Genomic DNA, 17,730 nt, shown 5'->3' on the forward strand with positions numbered 1-17,730 from the left:
CGTCCCTCCCTCCGTCCTTCCCTCCATCTCTCCCTCCCTTCCCTCCCTCCCTTCTCCCTCCTTTCTTGCTTCCTCTGCGTTTGTGTTTCTATGAATACAGGTGATGTCGTACAAGCATGTGTACAGCCATGCATGTGGAGACCAGGGACCATCTGGGTGTCATTCTGCATTTGAGAGAGGACCCCTCACTAGGGCGGAGCTCCCTCATTCAGCTAGGTTGGCTGGCCAACAAGCCCCAGGGAGCCTCCTGTCTCTGTCTCCCCAGCACGGGGATGACAAGCCTGTACCGTCACACCCGACATTTTTAGTCAGATTCTGGGGAATTAAATTTGGGTCCTCAACAATTTACTGACTGAGCCATCCCCTCAGCCAAAATAAACTTTTTTCTCCTTCTTCCTCTTCTTCAGCCTGCTTATGGCACTTCGAGAGAAGGAAGAAAAAAAAAATCTTAATTCCTGAGCTCAGTACAAAGTGGGGAAAGCTGTCTCTCATCATCAGGCAGGTCGAAGATTTGTCTCCAGTGGAGGATGCTCCGCACCTCAGGGAATGATAAATAAGCACTATATTCATTAACATTTTAATAAGGAAATTACTGTGATAAATACGGCCGGGCTAGGCATTTCGTAGCACATCTGCTAAGCGGCAGCCTGTTTCTGCCACGCCCTGAGCTGAGCTGGCTGGGGAAAGACGTAGAATCCATAGCAAGGACTGTGCATCCTTTGGACGCGGCTCTCCTGCAGGTGTGAAAGGATACCTTTGTCAGCAGACTGGGCTGTTTTGCCTGTAAGGGAGGCTTGGGAATGTTCTGGCAGGATTGCCGCCACTGTACGATTTTCTGTAGAGTTTAAATGTGCCTCTCAGCCCAGCCAAGGGTGACCTGGCTGTGCCTTTGAGCATCTGCTGTGGGCTCCTACTCTGAACACATAGGTGCCTGGCAGGCTCTCCTGGGAACCAATCCATCGTTCTTGTCCCTCTGAGGCCTTGTTACTAGCAACCCACTTTGGCCCACACTAAAAATGGTCAGAGAGAGAGATGATGCCTGGTTCGCAGTGGACTAGGTTCTGATCAGTCTGTGGACGACAAACACCAGCTACATGTGAACACCACCCATCAAAACCACAGCTGCTTCTGCAGAAAGCTGATGGCCGACTTGGAGGTCACAGCATGCGTCAGGGGTTCATGGGAAATGTACCTGCAGCTCCAGCTACTTGCAGGTCACTTTGAAGTGGCCTTATACTGCCCCAAAATAGAACCCAGGCTCCCCAAAGGCACCAAAAAGGATGCCTCGCCCCACGTCAGGAATTGTTAGCTGAGATTCCTTTACACAAAAGTCAAGCTGCCTCCAACATGGTGCCAGTTGGACTGTAAAGATGGAATTTTTTTGTTTTAAATTATTATAGACAAAGCTGCTTGGCTTTCTGGGAATATAGTTTTCTCCACCAGCTGGGCCATGTTATGTTCCTGGTTTTTGGTTTTCGATGATTTGGGTAATTAGCTGTTGACAAGGATTCCTTTATGCTTCATTTAAAAAAGCACAGTGTTGGGCTGAGTGGTAAGAGGGCTTGCTCTGGAAGCAAGAGGACTTGGGATTGAATCCCCACTACCCATGTAAAAAGCTAGGCATGGTGGTGTGTGCCTGAAACCCCAGCACTGGGGGCACACACAGGCAGATCCCAAGAACTTGCTGGCCAGTCTGGCCAAGAGGGTGAACTTTAGTTCAGTAAGAGACCCTGTCCTGAGGTGGTAAGGTGGACAGCAAGAAGAGATGCCTGGAATCACGCTCTTGCCTGCTTCTGAATGGGCACAAACATCCTTGTATGTATGTACCATACACACGCACACGTACATGCACATGTACACGCACATGCGTGCGTGTGCGCGCACACACATACACACACACACACACATACACACACAGAGAGAGAAACCCACAATATGTACACCCTTAATTAGCAATGAAAACGCCTCTCCCTCTGAGCCACTCTCACTATCACACAGCCCACAAAGGTGGCAGTTACTCAGGAGAGTCCGTCACAAGTGTCTCTGACAATGCAGAAGGTCAGCAAAATGTCCCTGACACTGAGGAACTGGGCTGGGCTGGTAGGAGAAGAGCTTCCCTTAGCCAAGGTTAACATTTACAGAATTAGGTTCATTCCTAAGTCAGCTGGTGTGAGATAGGAAGAACCTGAAGAACATTTGCCACAGACCCTTACAGGTCCTCAGCTTCCTTTGAACTTCTGTGAAATTGAGAGATCATGAAGGTCACAAGGACCTGTCACCTCACATCTACTGTGAAACCGGATAGCAAGCAAACAAATGGAGAATAACAGGGGTTATGCACGCACTGTGCCACCTACTTCCTTGCAGAACCCTGGAGGTATAGCTCTCAGGCAACTCAGCCCAGCCTTCTCTTCAGCTATCTGCAAGCGAGCAGTGACTCTGCTTAGAAACCCTGAATGAGCCTTGTCATAGCAGGGAGGGGCAAAACTGGAAGGATGAGGCTGCCGGTTGGTGGACTAAGTTTACCAGAGCCAGGGAAGGGCAGAGAAGGCTTAGGACAGGAAGTTGCCTGCCAAGCCTTCAATCCGGTATGTCCCTCCCAAACCTCATGTTGAGACTGAATTCCCTGGTGTGATGGCTAGATTATATTAATCAAGGTGGGAAGAGCTGCCCACTGTGGGCGGCACCACTCCCTAGTCGGGATGGGAAGAGCTGCCCACTGTGGGCGGCACCACTCCCTAGTCGGGATCCTTGCCTTGTATATGTAGAGGAAAGGCAGAGCAGCAGCAAGGATTCACTGCTCTCTGCTTCCCAACTGTGGATGTGATGGGACCAGCTGCCTCCAGTTGCTGCCATCTTGATTTTCCTGCCATGATGGACAGTACACTTGAACTATGAGCCAGAACAAACCCTTTCCTCCCGGGGTTGCTTTTGTTGGAGTATTTCTCACAACAAGAGAAGAAGTTAGGATGCCAGGGCATGTTGTTGACACGCAGTGTTTGAGGAAGCATAGAGACCTTGAAGAGGGAAGAGTGGGGCTTAGGGCTTACCTAATTTATGAAACCTGGGTTCAATCCTCATCACACAAACAAAAAAGACAAAACAATGAACAATCAATCAAACAAAAAAGGTTTAGTGCCTTTCTTGTAGGAACAAGTTTTCTCTGTTTTGGAGCTGGACTGGTTTCTAAGTGCCCCTGGCACCGTTCCTTGACTGCTTCATATGTACCTGCCTTCTGTCCCACTCTGTGTGACATAACCTCCTCTCTTTACACATTACCCAGCCTCAGGTAATCTGCTACAGCAACACAAATCTACCCTAAGACATCGCTGCTCCTATATCAGTATCAGCTCTTAAATGCCCATAACCTAAGGCTCAGAGTCTGTTGCCTGGTTTGATTTCCAGAAGAGCACTGTTCTTCTCTGTGTCTCTGGTCCTCCCACTGCTCCAGTCTCATCTATAGATTTGTTTGTTTGTTTATCCATCCATCCCTTCTAGAAGATAAGAGACCTGTCAGGTAGAGAAATTAAACTGTAAAACTGGTCAAAATGAGCCCAGTCCATCTCACAGGCACCCTAATTCGTACCCTTCCCCTCCCTCCACCAAGCAGTAGTTTGGGAAGTTATTTACTCATTCACAAGCTCCAGGGCTGTAAACTTGCTGAGGACTGTTAGGGTGTAAGTAGTGCACCAACAGGCCACAGGCAAAATCTTTTGGGAAGATGCTCCCATAAACCAGTCCTCACAAGACTACCAATGAGGTTCCTCCTTGGGGCTGAAGAGCCAGGGGCAGATCTGAAGGGGTCTGACACACTTGCCTCCTGCTGCCTCTTTCCTTCCTTGGAGTGCTCCTCTCATGCCTGATCTGGTAGCTGTTACTCGACCCCGAAAGGCTGAAAATCTCAAGACTTGATCACTCTGTACTGTGCGTGGCCTCAGATGACTGCTGAGTTTATTGTTTCTTTTTTTCTCACGTGTGGTGTGCACAGATGTCCTTGGCCCCCTGCCTGTACACACAGGCACAGAGGCACAGGTATGCACACACATAGATAATGTATGCACAAATGCACAGATGGCATGTGACTCAAATCCAGCCTCCAACAACTAAAGGAAGATGCAGGGATGGATTCAGCAACATTGTGGCCCAAATCCAGGGCACTAGACGCCCTCAGGGTGGATACTATAGCCCCTGACCAGGCAAGAGAGGGAGGCTAGTGGGGGATCTGTTGGTTAGGATGAAACAATAGGGGCTGGAGAGATGGTTTGGAATATAGAAATACTTGCTCCACATCAGGAATTGAGTTTGGATGCAGTGCACACCTAAAAAGCCAGGCATATCTCTATCACTGGGAAGGGAAGAGAGAAGGGGTCTGTAGGGGTAACTGGCCAGTGAGCCTGGGTCAGTCAGTGAGCACCAGATACACTGAGGAATCTTGCTTCAAAAACCAAGGTAGAGGGAGATGGAAGACGACACTTGACATTGGCCTTGGCCTCCAGAGGCACCTGTACCTGCACTACACACCTGCACCTGCACACCTGTACACACTTATCTGTATATTCACACATGTAATGCTCACCTGTATACACACACCTGCACACCTGCACACACTTATCTGTATATTCACACCTGTAATGCTCACCTGTATACACACACCTGCACACCTGTACATGCACACCTCACACCTGTACACACATCTGTACACTCACACCTGTATATGCTCACCTGTATACACACACCTGCACACCTGTACATGCACACCTCACACCTGTACACACATATATACACTCACACCTGTATATGCTCACCTGTATACACACACCTGCACACCTGTACACACACACACATGCACACCTGTACATACATTTGTACACTCACACCTGTACATGCTCACCTGTATACACATACCTGCACACCGGCATGCACCCAGACACATGCACACCCCATACACAAACAAATCTGATACTGAGCTCAGTGGCATAATTAAAGAGTAAATTGATTATTTTCTAGTTTTAATGTCTCTGCCTCGATGCATGTGCCTGCACTCTGAAGCTCATGACACTCAAACACTGCGTGTTGACACGAACAGTTCCTCGCCAGGTGAGGGAGTAGCCAGCCTCTATGAAACACGGGGAGACTGAAGCCAAGCAGTGTCTCCCCAGCTGCTACTGTCAAGGAGTGCTAGCACGCCTTGGTGAACCCAGCCACATCTCTTTGCTACCCAGTTGTGGAAACTAGAGATGTTGCTGAGATGGCCAAGATGCTGAGCCATTCTCCTGTGCCTACAAAGATCCCAAATGTGTCACAGAGAAGAGGTGTCACATAAATCAGAGATCCCTCCAACCACACACAGGCTGCCTTTGCAGATGTTGCATGTGAGCACAGATGTTGCATTTCCTTGGGATCCAGCTGCACACTCAAGACATGTGCAGCTGAGAGCTGAACCCAGACACGGCTAAACTAACATTGCCACAGCTTAAAGACTTAGCAAGGGGAGAGATCCCAGTCAGTAAAGCGCTTGGGTGGCAAGCATGAGGGACTGAGTTCAATCTCCAGAACCATGTTTTCTTGTTTGTTTGTTTTTGAGGGTCAGGCATGGTGGCATGTACCTGTAACCCCAGTGCTAGAGAGATAAGTCAGGAAGTTACTTGGGTTCACTGGCCAGCCAGCCAAGCCTTGTGGGTGGGCTGTAGGTTCCAGGAAAAACCTTGTCTCAAAAGAACAAGGTGTGTGGGGATTGAGAACAGTATCAAAGATTGTTCTTTGGTGTCTATACACATGAACAGGGTCCCACACGCACGAACATATGCACATATGTATATACATATACATATGCACATATGTGTATATACATATACACACAGAAACACACACACATACTGACACACACAGGCAAGCGGCATATCTAATAATGATGGTGCTAAGTCAAACTATACACACTCACACACACACAGACATGCACCCAGACACACAGACACAGACACAGACACACACACACACACACACACACACACAGACACACGGCATATCTAACAATGATGGTGCTAAGTCAAACTACACAAACACACACAGACAGGCACACAGACACACACACACTCATACACACAGACACACGGCATATCTAACAATGATGGTGCTAAGTCAAACTACACACACTCACACACACAGACACACACACAGACACACAGTCACAGACACAGACAGACAGACAGACAGATACACACACACACACACACACATAGCATATCTAACAATGATGGTGCTGAGTCAAACTACACACACTCACACACACAGACACACACACTCATACACACAGACACACGGCATATCTAACAATGATGGTGCTAACTCAAACTATACACACACACACAGACACGCACACAGACACGCACAGACACACAGACACACACAGACAGACAGACACACACACACAGCATATCTAACAATGATGGTGCTAAGTCAAACTACACACACTCACACACACACAGACACACACACTCATACACACAGACACATGGCATATCTAACAATGATGGTGCTAACTCAAACTACACATACTCACACACAGACACGCACACAGACACGCACAGACACACAGACAGACAGACACACACACACACACACACAGCATATCTAACAATGATGGTGCTAAGTCAAACTGACACAGAGAGCCCTTGGCGTGATCTGAGGAGAAGGGCTTTCTCTTACCCAGGATGACCACTAGAGAAGCATCAGGCGAACTCCAACTGAGCAGCGCTCTTACAACCATCAGAGTTCCTCCAGGCTGTCAAGGTCATCACAAATGAGGGACATCTGAGAGACTGTCCTGCCACATAAGCCCAAGGAGGTGTGATGGCTGAGCATCCTGAGGGATTCTGTGATGGGTTCTAAGACAGGGAGCAACTGGCAAGGGAAACCGGTGTCTGGGCATGTGTCAGCATGGGCTCCTCAGCTCTGGGACACACGGCACCAACAGGAGTGTCAGAGATAGAGAGACTCAAGGTGGGGGACACAGGATGAGTCTGCTAAACTAAGATAGCAAGCTTATTACAAGAAGGAAGTAAAAAGGTGGGTTTGTTGGCAAACTGTTGGTCTTCAGTGGAGGAGGAGCAGGCCAGTCACCACGTTCTGAGGAGGGTCTGCACTAAGATCCCGGGTGTTTTATAAGAGAAGCTCTAGCTAGGGGGTGAGGCGATGGCTTGGGACATAGAGTTTCCCTTGCAAGTGGGGACACCTGAACTCAGTTCCCTGAACCCACAAAATAAGACAATGTGGTGACACAGGAGGAGTGCTGAGACTTTCTGGCCAGCTAGGCTAGCCTTTGTGAACTCCCAGGCCAGAGAGCAACTACGTGTAAAACAGAACAGTGCCTGAGAAAGGACACCCAAGGCTGACCTCTGGCCTCTACACACATGATCACACAAGAACACGGGAATCTCTTCACACAAACACAAATGCACGCACATACACCAAAAAAAGAAGAGGGGCAGACATGAGTATGTTGGTGTGCACACATGCAAGTCCATGCGCATTTGCATACCAGCTGGAGCATGGGATGCCTGAGAGTGCCAGCTAAAACAGGCATGGTCGTTCTCCACATTTGTAGTCCTGGAGACATGCTATGTGTGTGTGTTGTGTGCATGTGTGCATGTGTGTATATGTGTGTGTATATGTGTGTGTGTATGTGTGTGCATGTGTGTATATGTGTGTAATTGTGTGTTGTGTGTGTATGTGTGTGTGCATGTGTGTATATGTGTGTGCATGTGTGTATATGTGTGTATGTGTGTATGTGTGTGCATGTGTGTGTGTCTGAAGTAGAGCGGAAGTACAGGATGAGACCTATACCCACCACCAAAAGTGGCCACCAAATGTCCTTTGGTTGATTGTCAACCTGATGGGACATAAAGGCAACTGGAAGACAAGCTTCTGTGCACATCACTGAGGAAGTCTCTAGATCTGGCTAGATGATGTGGGAAGACACACCCTGAATGTGGGCAGCATTCTTGTATGGGCTGGACCCTGGTTCTATCTGAGTAAAGAAAGCCAGCTGAGTGGACGCAGCACGCAGGCAGCATGGGTGTGTCTGTCTCTCTTCACTCTTGACTGTGGGTGTGATGCAGTGAGATCCTGCCTTGCTTTCCTTGAAATGATGGACTCTAAGCCAAATAAACTCCCCTCCACTCAGGTGCTTTTGGTCAGAGTGTTCTGTCAGAGCAACAGGAATGAGACCAGGGCAAGTCCTAGCAGAGACCCTTCGAATGCTGTGTGTGTGTGTGTGTGTGTGTGTGTGTGTGTGTTTGGGTCCTTGGCACTTGTGTAATTAGCAGGTGAGGTAGTGCACACTCGCAATGCCATGGTGGGGCTTTCTGATCAGGAAGTGTAGACTCACTGGTGTTTACAGGCCAGTGGGAGACCCTTTCTAAGAGAGGGGGAGGGAGGAGACATGGTAGAGAGAAGAGACAGTGAAGAAGAGAGAGATGGAGGGGAGAGATAGGGAGAAGAAAGGGGGAGAGAGAGAAAGGGAGGGAGGGAGAGAGGAAGAAAGAGAGGGAGAGGGAGAGGGAGAGGGAAAGAGAGAGGAGAGATAGCTTTGGAGGTAAGATACCTTAGGTTGACCTTTGGCTGCCACATGTAATATGCATACAGTAAGAAATTAGGATCTTCTTCAGGTCATGATATTTAGAGCCTTCCATAAGGCAAGTGCAGGCCCATGGAGGATACGCGGGTCAACCATCTTCTCCAGAAGGGAGAGAGAACCACCTGGGTGGGAGCCCTGGCACCCACGTCCTGGTCCATTTCTGGGCCCCCACAATGGCCATCAGTACCTGTGACAGGTGCCTTCCCTTGGGCTGCATTTTAAAAGGAGAGCACACTCTATTAGTTTGAGGCTCAATATGCAAAATCCCACAGGAAAATGAGGCACGCTGGAAGCGCTCCCCAACAGCTCCGGAGGCTATCAGCAGGACCCCAGCGCGATAAGTTTCAAAGAGAGCACCAGACCGCTCTGAAGCACGGAGAACAAAGCCTCTGCCATCCATCCAGGCAAGCAAAACAGCACAAAGCCCATCAGCTTTTAAGGACATAATAGCAAGCGTGGAGGAAGATGTTTAACATATTGTGTGATGACGGCCAGCAGCGGCTCGCTGGGCAGAGCAAATGAGCTCACGCCGTGCGGTACGTGAGACGGCGGGGTCCGTACATGAAAAGACACCTGTGGCATCAGGGAAAAGAACAAAACCATGCTTCCAGGTTCTCCCTGTGTCGGGAGAGTCCTGGCCTCCAGGGATGCCAGCGAGGGGGTTCAGAGGGGTATGGAGCCTCAAGTGTGTTCTCTGGAAGTTAGCCTTGGACCAGAAGCTGACACCAAGCTCCACTTCAGAAAGCTGAGGGGTGCTGGGAAATGGCTTGGTGGGTGAAATGCTCCTTGTACAAGTATGAGACCCCGCGTTCACATTCTCAGCATCCTTATGAAAACTGGGCACAGTGATATATGTCTGTAACCTCATCGCTGGGAGGGGAAGCGTAGAGACAGGTGGGACCCAGGGCTTGATCACTGCCTGGCCAGTCTAGCTGAAATGGCGGCCTGCAATTTCAATGAGAGACCCTGTTTCAAAAGCCAAGGTGGAGAAGAATAGAGCGAGACACTCACTGTCAACCTCTATCCTCGCATGCATGGGTGAGTGTACCCTTCCTCCCACACATGTGCACAGACACCCACACCCACACCACACACACCCACACCACACACACACACACACACACACACACACACACACACACAGAAAGCACAGGATGGATAGTTGGTGGAACAACTGTTTGGAAAACATGAAGTCCGGGGTTCCAACCCTTGCAATGCGTAAACTTGGACTAGTGGGATAGGCCTGCCAATCCAATATTCAGAAGGTAGGTAGAGGCAGGAGAATCAGGAATTCAAAGTCATTCTCAGCTACATAGGAGTCTGAGGTCAGCCCTCAGTGTGAAAGAGAGACAAAGACAGACAGACAGACTGACTGACAGATAACACATAACTAAAAGGTGGGCTGGGTGCAAAACAACACTCCATTGCACATTCGAGAATATTCTACACTTTCTATCACTGCCAGAACCCCAGGACAGACTCTCATATGCTGCAGCTCATCATGGCCATTGATGCTTTGCCCAGATGCACACTCCTCAGAAGCCTCCAGTTTCCCAAGGACCAGGCTGCTCCTGGTTCCCCCATCTGGGGACGTTTATCGGCAACTGAGGGGCGGGCGGGCGACTGTCCACACCACCCTCTGTATTCCAGCTTGGAGCCTCACACTCTGTTCTCTCTGCTGCTGCCAAGTTCTGCTGCCTAAAAGCTTGTTTAACAGCTCTGTGTGGGATGTGCCTGACATCCTGTGGTCCCTTGGTATTCCTCGTAGGTCTCTCTTTTCACTGTCGAAGGGAATTCACTAGGCTGCCAGCAACAGTTGGCTATGGCGGAGGCAGATAAGCAAGTCTTTCTTTGTGTGTCTGCTAACATTTTTCTAGCTGCAATCAGCATGTATTACCCTGGACTTAAAATATACATTACTACATAGAAAATTCCTTTTTTCAAAAAAAAAGACTCCATTTAATCCTTGCCACTGGCTTCTCTTGGACTGGGGAAATTTCTGCTCTTGCAAATACACATGCTGGGCATGTCAGGGACTCCGCGATACTTCCTGCATCCAGGTTTCTAGACCCAGGAGCTCCTATGAGGGTGGCACACATACCCAGGTCCTGCAAACATGGAGATGTGTGGCTCACTTCCAAGAGGGCTTCTCTTGCCTCTCCTGTGGAGTGACAGTCCCTCTTCTGAGAGTCCTGACTGACTCTCAGAAACATTTCCCTGGTAAAATGTTCATATGCCAACTTAGGCTGTGTTCTGTGACCCTGGGTTTGTGATTTAGTTTCCTGAATGCCCTTTGTCTCCCAATGAACTTAGGCTCTGTCTAGGTGACAGCAGCAGTGGCTGGAAGAGGATGCAATCACTGCTGTGCTGCTGAAGTTGCTCTGCTAGGCTCCATACTGGAAGGCTTGGGGGAGGGGGAAGAGTAAAAGCTGAAGAGATAGGCCGTTCTAGTTTCTCACATGGCTGCCCTTACAGAACGGTGACAGGCACTTAGAAATAAGAGAACCTTCCATATAGGTTTTAAAATTCTAAAAATAACACAGACACACACACAGACACACACACACACACACACACACACACACACACACAGAGAGAGAGAGAGAGAGAGAGAGAGAGAGAGAGAGAGAGAGAGAGATTTTCTGTGAAATACAAAGCTCATTTGTGGAGGTAAGAATTCGAATGGGGGGAAGGGACAGGGAGACAGCGACCCAGTGGATGTTCTAGAAGGTTGAAATGATTCACAAATGTTCAAAGCACGACCCCAGGTATAGATAGATACATCTGTCAGAGCTCGCTTAGATCTCTGTGTTTTCTTCTATACAAATTATGACTCAATATATAACAAAAAGAAATCCGTATTACACAAAGCCCCGAAATCCTAGAAGATATTCTACTGAGATCAGGGAGGACAAAACTGCAGGAGGCGGTACTGGGCTCATTATCATTTAAAAGTATTCTGATAGCCCAGCAAGATAGGAAAAACAAAGAGAAGACAATGGATTCTATTATGGGAGAAGATGCGATTGTTTACTTTGAAAACTAAGCAGATCATTAGAATAACAAGGGAATTGGAAGTAGATGAAAAGGAAAAGAGTTGACGTCTGGCCTAGAGTGTCCCAACCTTGAGTCCCAACTGAGTGTTCCAACCACGTGTCCCAACCGTGGCAGCTGGGAGGGGACAGAGGGGAGGTCAAAGGTACACAGCAGGGAGTTGACACTTTAGGACAGTGGTTCAACCTTCTTAGTGCTGTGACCTTTTAATACAGTTCTTCCAGTTGTGGTAACCCCTAACCATAAAGTTATTTTTGTTGCTACTTCCTAAGTGTAATTGTGCTACTGTTACGAACTGTACTGTAAACATCCGACATGCAGGACATCTGCTGTGAGACCCCTGTGGAAGGGTGGTTTGACCCACAGGCCTAGAGGCTCTGCCTTAGGGTGACAACCTTGATGGAAAGAGCAGAATGCTCCTGGCTGCGGACACAAGGGTTTGGGAAGCGATCCCGGGAGTGAAAGTGTGGGGCCCTCTTGATGGGCAGATAGAACAAGAAATCTGTCTTCACAGAGCTTAGCATGGAGCTAACTCCTTCCTTAAAAACTCAGTGAAAACCAGTCAGTCACGTACATCTGTGATCCAAGCTCTTGGGAAGTGGAGGCAGGAGGATCCCAGCAAGTCAGAGGCTACTGTTGACTACATTGTGAGGCCTGATCAAAGCACAAATGTTCCTTGGTGGAACTGGTGTTTTTTTGTGTGTGTGTGTGTGTGTGTGTCTGTTTTTTGCAATTTCACAAAATAGTTCTATTTTCTCATGATGAGAAATAGTAAAATCTGAAAGGATGAGGGGAGTCACTGTATTTAAAGTGTTATAAGAACTACAAGTAGAAAAACAAACAAAACCAACCATTCCCCCCCAAAACACAACAAGACCAAAACCACCTGATGATGACCCACTAGGTCCAAATACATCCCAGACGGTTTTTTTGGTTTTTGTTTTGGTTTGGTTTTTTGTTTTGTTTTGTTTTTAAATTTGAGACAGTGTCTTACTGAGTAGCTCTGGCTGTCCTAGAGCTATGTCTTGCTATGCAGACCAGGCTGGCCTCCAACTCAAAGAGATTCTCTTGCCTCTGCTTCCCTTTTACAGTGCTGAGATCAAGGGCCTGTGTGACCATGTCAGGTCTCAGGTGTTTTTTTCTTAAAAGCAGGAACATTTAGCATGTGAAAATCAACATTATAAATAAGTGATGGTTCAATAAATTATTTGGGTAGAATGAAATCCAGAAAAAGTTGTGTAGTATGCCTATATTCCAGCTGAATTAAAAAGTTACCTATGTGGAAAATTAACTGCTTAAAATAAAGGTACAAATCTATGATATTTATTTTATACCTGATGTTAAAATGTTCAAATACAAAAGTGATAGGAAGAAAACATAAGAGAAATACCGGCAGACTAAACTACATAAGAATCAAACACTTCTTTGTCAAAAATAACCCACGGTGCTGGATTGGATGCAGTTCAGCTGGTAGGAGCACGCACTGAGCCCTGGACTCAATCCCTGGTACTTCATGAACAGGGCATATTGGCAAATGTCTGCGGCCTCAGCATGTGGGAGGTGGAGGCAGGAGGATTAGAATTCCAAATTCATCCTTGGCTACACAGTAAATCTGAGAGCAGGCTGGGATACATGAAACCTTACTACAGTATAAATAAATAAAATCTACAAAAATTAAGTGGAAAAAGAAAATTGGAAAAAAGACCAAACCAAACTAAACCAAAGCAAAAAGACTTGTCACAAATGACAGAAGAAAGAAATACCAAGTCCTGGTTAGAAAAATGGGGGAAAGAAAACTGACAGATCAGAGCAGAAAAGGTGGGGAAAAAAATCAAGCAACTTGGAAAAAAAATGTCCAGCTGTGCTGGGGATCAAAAATACGTCCACGTGCGCAGATATCAGAAGACATGGGTTACAACCACCAGTTCAGCAGTTTCAGTCTGCTGAAAAAAATGGGAAAACACCTCTGCAAACCTGAAGGATGGGACTAGTAAAACGATTGCCATGTGGTGTCACTGAAGTTGTTTCCTGCCTTTGGGGTTACCCTAAGGACCGGCATCGATCAATGCGTGGTTCAGCACCACAGACAGCACACAGAGGCGCTGGTGTTTACCACGCCAGAGACGGCCTGTGGCTGCGCCTCCTAGAGGAGAGCATGGGAATAGCACAACCTAGGCCCTCTGTGGAAAGCCACAGCAGGGAGACAGAAAGTGCTCTGACACTTTCTGGGCACAGTTGACAGGACTTGATAAGTAGAAGTGGATCACAGAGTGTCAGTAATGGGGGAGGGGAAGATATAATTCTCAGACATGCTTAGGGGAGTACAAGCAATGCGTGCATCCGAAGCACAAAAAAAGCAAACCAGTAAGTGGCTAGAGACAAATATGGAGAGGCAGGCGGTGGCCGGATGATGAATGGCGCTGTCTCCCATGCTAATCAGCCTCGAATCTATTCCTCAAGCGACGAGTTCTACAGAGGACGGACTTAGGATAGCAAGATGATAAGAAGACAGGCCAGCGGCTGGAAATAATGTAACCTCTGGGTTACATTATAATAATGTTGCCTATGTGATGAAGCAGGCTCCCAGCCTTGCTGCACAGTGCTCCATGGAGTCTTTACAGCCGCCCCCCTCAAAGGGGTTTCCAGAGGAGGCATTTCCTTGGCTGGGCCTAATGCAGGGTTCAGCGCCAATAATAGCGCCTCCTGGAGGCAGAAATGGACATAACACTTCCTACCCTCCATCTCCAGCAAGCCAAGCTCTCTCTAGGTGCCAAGCTCCCTTTAGGCATTGCTCTGGCGCATGGACATTTGTAGGCACACGATCGCCCCAACACATACACGAGTGAAGAAAGAGGCAGGGGTGGGGCCACAGGAGCAAAGAGTTCAGGATGACTCCAGAACGGAAGGAGCAATCAAGGAGGCTGAGGATGGTAGGGTTTGGCAGGGGTGTGGCAGGGGTGTGGGGGGCGTGGCAGGGGTGCGGCAGGAGAGTGGCCTGGAGTGAAGGCTATGATTCCAGAGGAGAACAGGGAGGGAGGGTTGGGAAGTTGAGATGATTAGCAGAGCCCTCTCCTTTAGGCAGAAGGGGCCAGGAGGGCGGGAGACCTAGAGGCGGGGGGTGGGGGGGGGGTGGGGGGTGGGGTGGGGGGGTGGGGTGGGGTGGGGGGGGTGGGGGGATGGGGGGGGTGGGGTGGGGGGTGGGGGGTGGGGTGGGGTGGGGGGGAGGGGGACTGAACGACACAGTCGCATGATGGAGGATGAAGACAAGAGCGACCCAGGCATAGACTGAAGGACTGTAATGACTATTTTCTAATCTATTATATTTTTTTCTTTTGGGACAGGGTATCACTATGTAGAAGGCCCAGGCTGGCCATAAACTCATAATTCTCAGACCTTAATTCTCTCGGTGTGGGAGGTGTGAGAGTCACAAGTGTGCATTATCATATCTGGCTATGAGCATATATAAATTTGTAAATAAAATACAAAGATATTTTATATTATAACAAAGTTTAAATTTTAGAAATACAAAACTGCAGCTATGAATACTCACACTTACTAAAAGCAAAACCTAAGAACTAGTCTCATAAGATATTTATGTTTTTTTTTTAATATAAATACAGCATGGATACCTTACCAGGAGATAGGCGGCAGTAGGCGCTAAGCTTAAAAAATATCATGAGAAAATGACTTGCTTTTTCTTACTGACTGCTAAAAGGCTACTGCAACTCTTGTTCATCAGGAGGATGTCTTGGCCCAGCCCATGGAAAACAGGCAGGGTCTCAGTTTAGGAATGAGAATCACCTCTCTGAAATATCAGGGTTTCTATGGAAACTTGTGGTGTTACATTGAGAATGTGCATTTTTAATACTGCCAAGTGTTCATTTAAGTTCAGTGTAGTGATAAATTTATAAAAAGGACCATCACAGCTCTTTTACAAACTAGAAAGAACCTAGTGCCTGCTGTGTGTGTGTGTGTGTGTGTGTGTGTGTTGTGTGTGCATGTGCACGTGCACACTTTTGGGACAGGATCTCTCCCTGAACCTCATTGGTCTCCCTATCCCTGTACCACAGTTCTAATTAGTTAACTAATTCCAATAAGATGTTCCAACTGTGTCAGGAGAGAAACCGCACACATACGTTCATCAGTAATGCTAAAAAATAAATTGACAAACATGCAAAACCAATCAATATCTACAGAGTTACAAGCAGGTACAGCCTTACCTTCTATAGCATAAAACCTATTTGCATCCATCTGTAATTTTACAGACCAGAATTATTTGAGTTGCAGCAACTTTTCTAGAATTTACAGAGTTGTAAGACAGTCCAAAGAGTAGCCTCGGTGAAATCAAGCCTACGGTGCCTGGTGAGACCCACATTCATTTGCATCTTTGGTCCACTTCAGAGCTTTTCAAGTACTTTTCCCAACAGCTCTCCTTAACAACCCTGACCCCATAGACACATCCTTCTTGGCCACAGTCAGTATAGATTTTAGAGTGAGAGAACTGCTTTTTACTTTACAACCAAATTCTCGTGCTATCTGAAGGTCTGGGGTATTCAGCTCTATAGAGAAGCCCTCTCTGCTTGTATCCCCAGACCTGCCTACCCCAGCTCACCAGGTGGGTACCCTGAATCAGCCTTATGACAGTGCCAGCTCTGTCTATGTCTCTAGCTTACCGAGAGGCGCCTGTGACAAGAGAACCACCAAACTTCAAGGCAAGAGGAACCTAATATGACTACAGGGGCCAGACATTCTCCACGCAGTTTTGACTCTAGTTAAGTGCATGGAACCACACTCTTCCATGGCTGTCTATAAACCTCTGAGAAAGCGTTTCTTTAATGGTAGGAGTCGTGGTGAAATCAAGCATTAAGGAGGCCCCTGCCTCAGCCACTGAGCTGCACCTGCCTGGTTCCTGTAGGATCCAGGGCATTCAGGAGAACAGTGGCCCTGGCAGCCTGCTAGGTTGCTAGAGTTGGCAGCAGCCGCTCTCCCAAGTATCTGGCGCGTTGGGTGGATAGCTGGGGTTATTTAGCACTGTCCACTTCTCGGTGCTGAGTGTGGGCCAAATGCAATCTCCATTTCAGTGTGCCTGCTGCTAAGCGCTTCTCTCTGCCTGTAATTAGCCTGCATGTTCAGCTGCTTCTTAACGGCACTCGCTCCTAATAAAAATAAAAAGCTCATCACAGGTCCAGATGACGGAGGCGATCCTCCGATAAGAAGGCGTACGACCAAGCGACTGGCAACGACACATGCTGCTTCCATCAAGCCCACAGACTTACCTTACGGGTTTGAAGTCGGGGATGGGCGTGCAGCAACTGCCCTGCTCTCTCAGTGCTTGGCAGGCCCCAAGCTGGGTCCAGGTGAGAGGGTCAACTGGTCGGTGAGGAGCCAGTCAGTGCCAGTCATTGCGACATTCTTAGCAAACCTGAGAAACACCTGCCAAGTTGACTATTGTGTGCTCTTGTTGACCATTGGTCAAGTGTAATGGCAGATAGGAGCAGGCAGGGTGGCTGGGTGATAGGGAGTTTGTCTAGCGTGTGCAAGATACTGGATTTAGCTGCAGAGCCACAACATTCAAGAAACAGAAAGTAGCGAAAGACCCTAGTATATGTGTATGTGTATGTGCACATGTATATACACACACACATGTATATACACACTGTATATGTAAACTTGCACATGTATGTGCTATGTGTACACATATGTATGCAGGTGCATGCGTGTACATGTGTATGTGGAGGCCAGAGGTCACTATCAGGCGCTGGTTTTCCAGACACAGTTTCTCAGTGGGTCCTGGACTCACTGATTCGGCTGCACTAGCAGACCAGTGAGCAGCAGGGACCAACTGGTCTCCACGTCCCCAGTCCCAGGATGACCAGAGTGTGCCACTACTCTCAGACTGCTACTGTAAGTTCTGGAGGGCCAGACTCAGGTCTTCAGGGTTGCATATCAGGTTCTTGACTGACTGAGCCTTGAGTGCTGATGTGTCTGTCTGATCATGTCCTTGTCTGAAGTTGAGGCTGTCTGTGTCCCAGCATACCTCA

The 17,730-nt window shown here is 48.0% G+C and overlaps 1 protein-coding gene across 1 annotated transcript in view; it reads right to left on the reverse strand.

Annotated features, from left to right (window-relative positions):
* Sdk1 (sidekick cell adhesion molecule 1) overlaps positions 1–17,730 on the reverse strand; it is a 1,012,579-nt gene that overhangs the window by 219,203 nt on the left and 775,646 nt on the right. The window lies entirely within an intron of this gene.

The sequence above is a fragment of the Apodemus sylvaticus genome, chromosome 22 (assembly GCF_947179515.1).
Source record: "Apodemus sylvaticus chromosome 22, mApoSyl1.1, whole genome shotgun sequence".
NCBI classification, from domain to species: Eukaryota; Metazoa; Chordata; class Mammalia; order Rodentia; family Muridae; genus Apodemus; species Apodemus sylvaticus.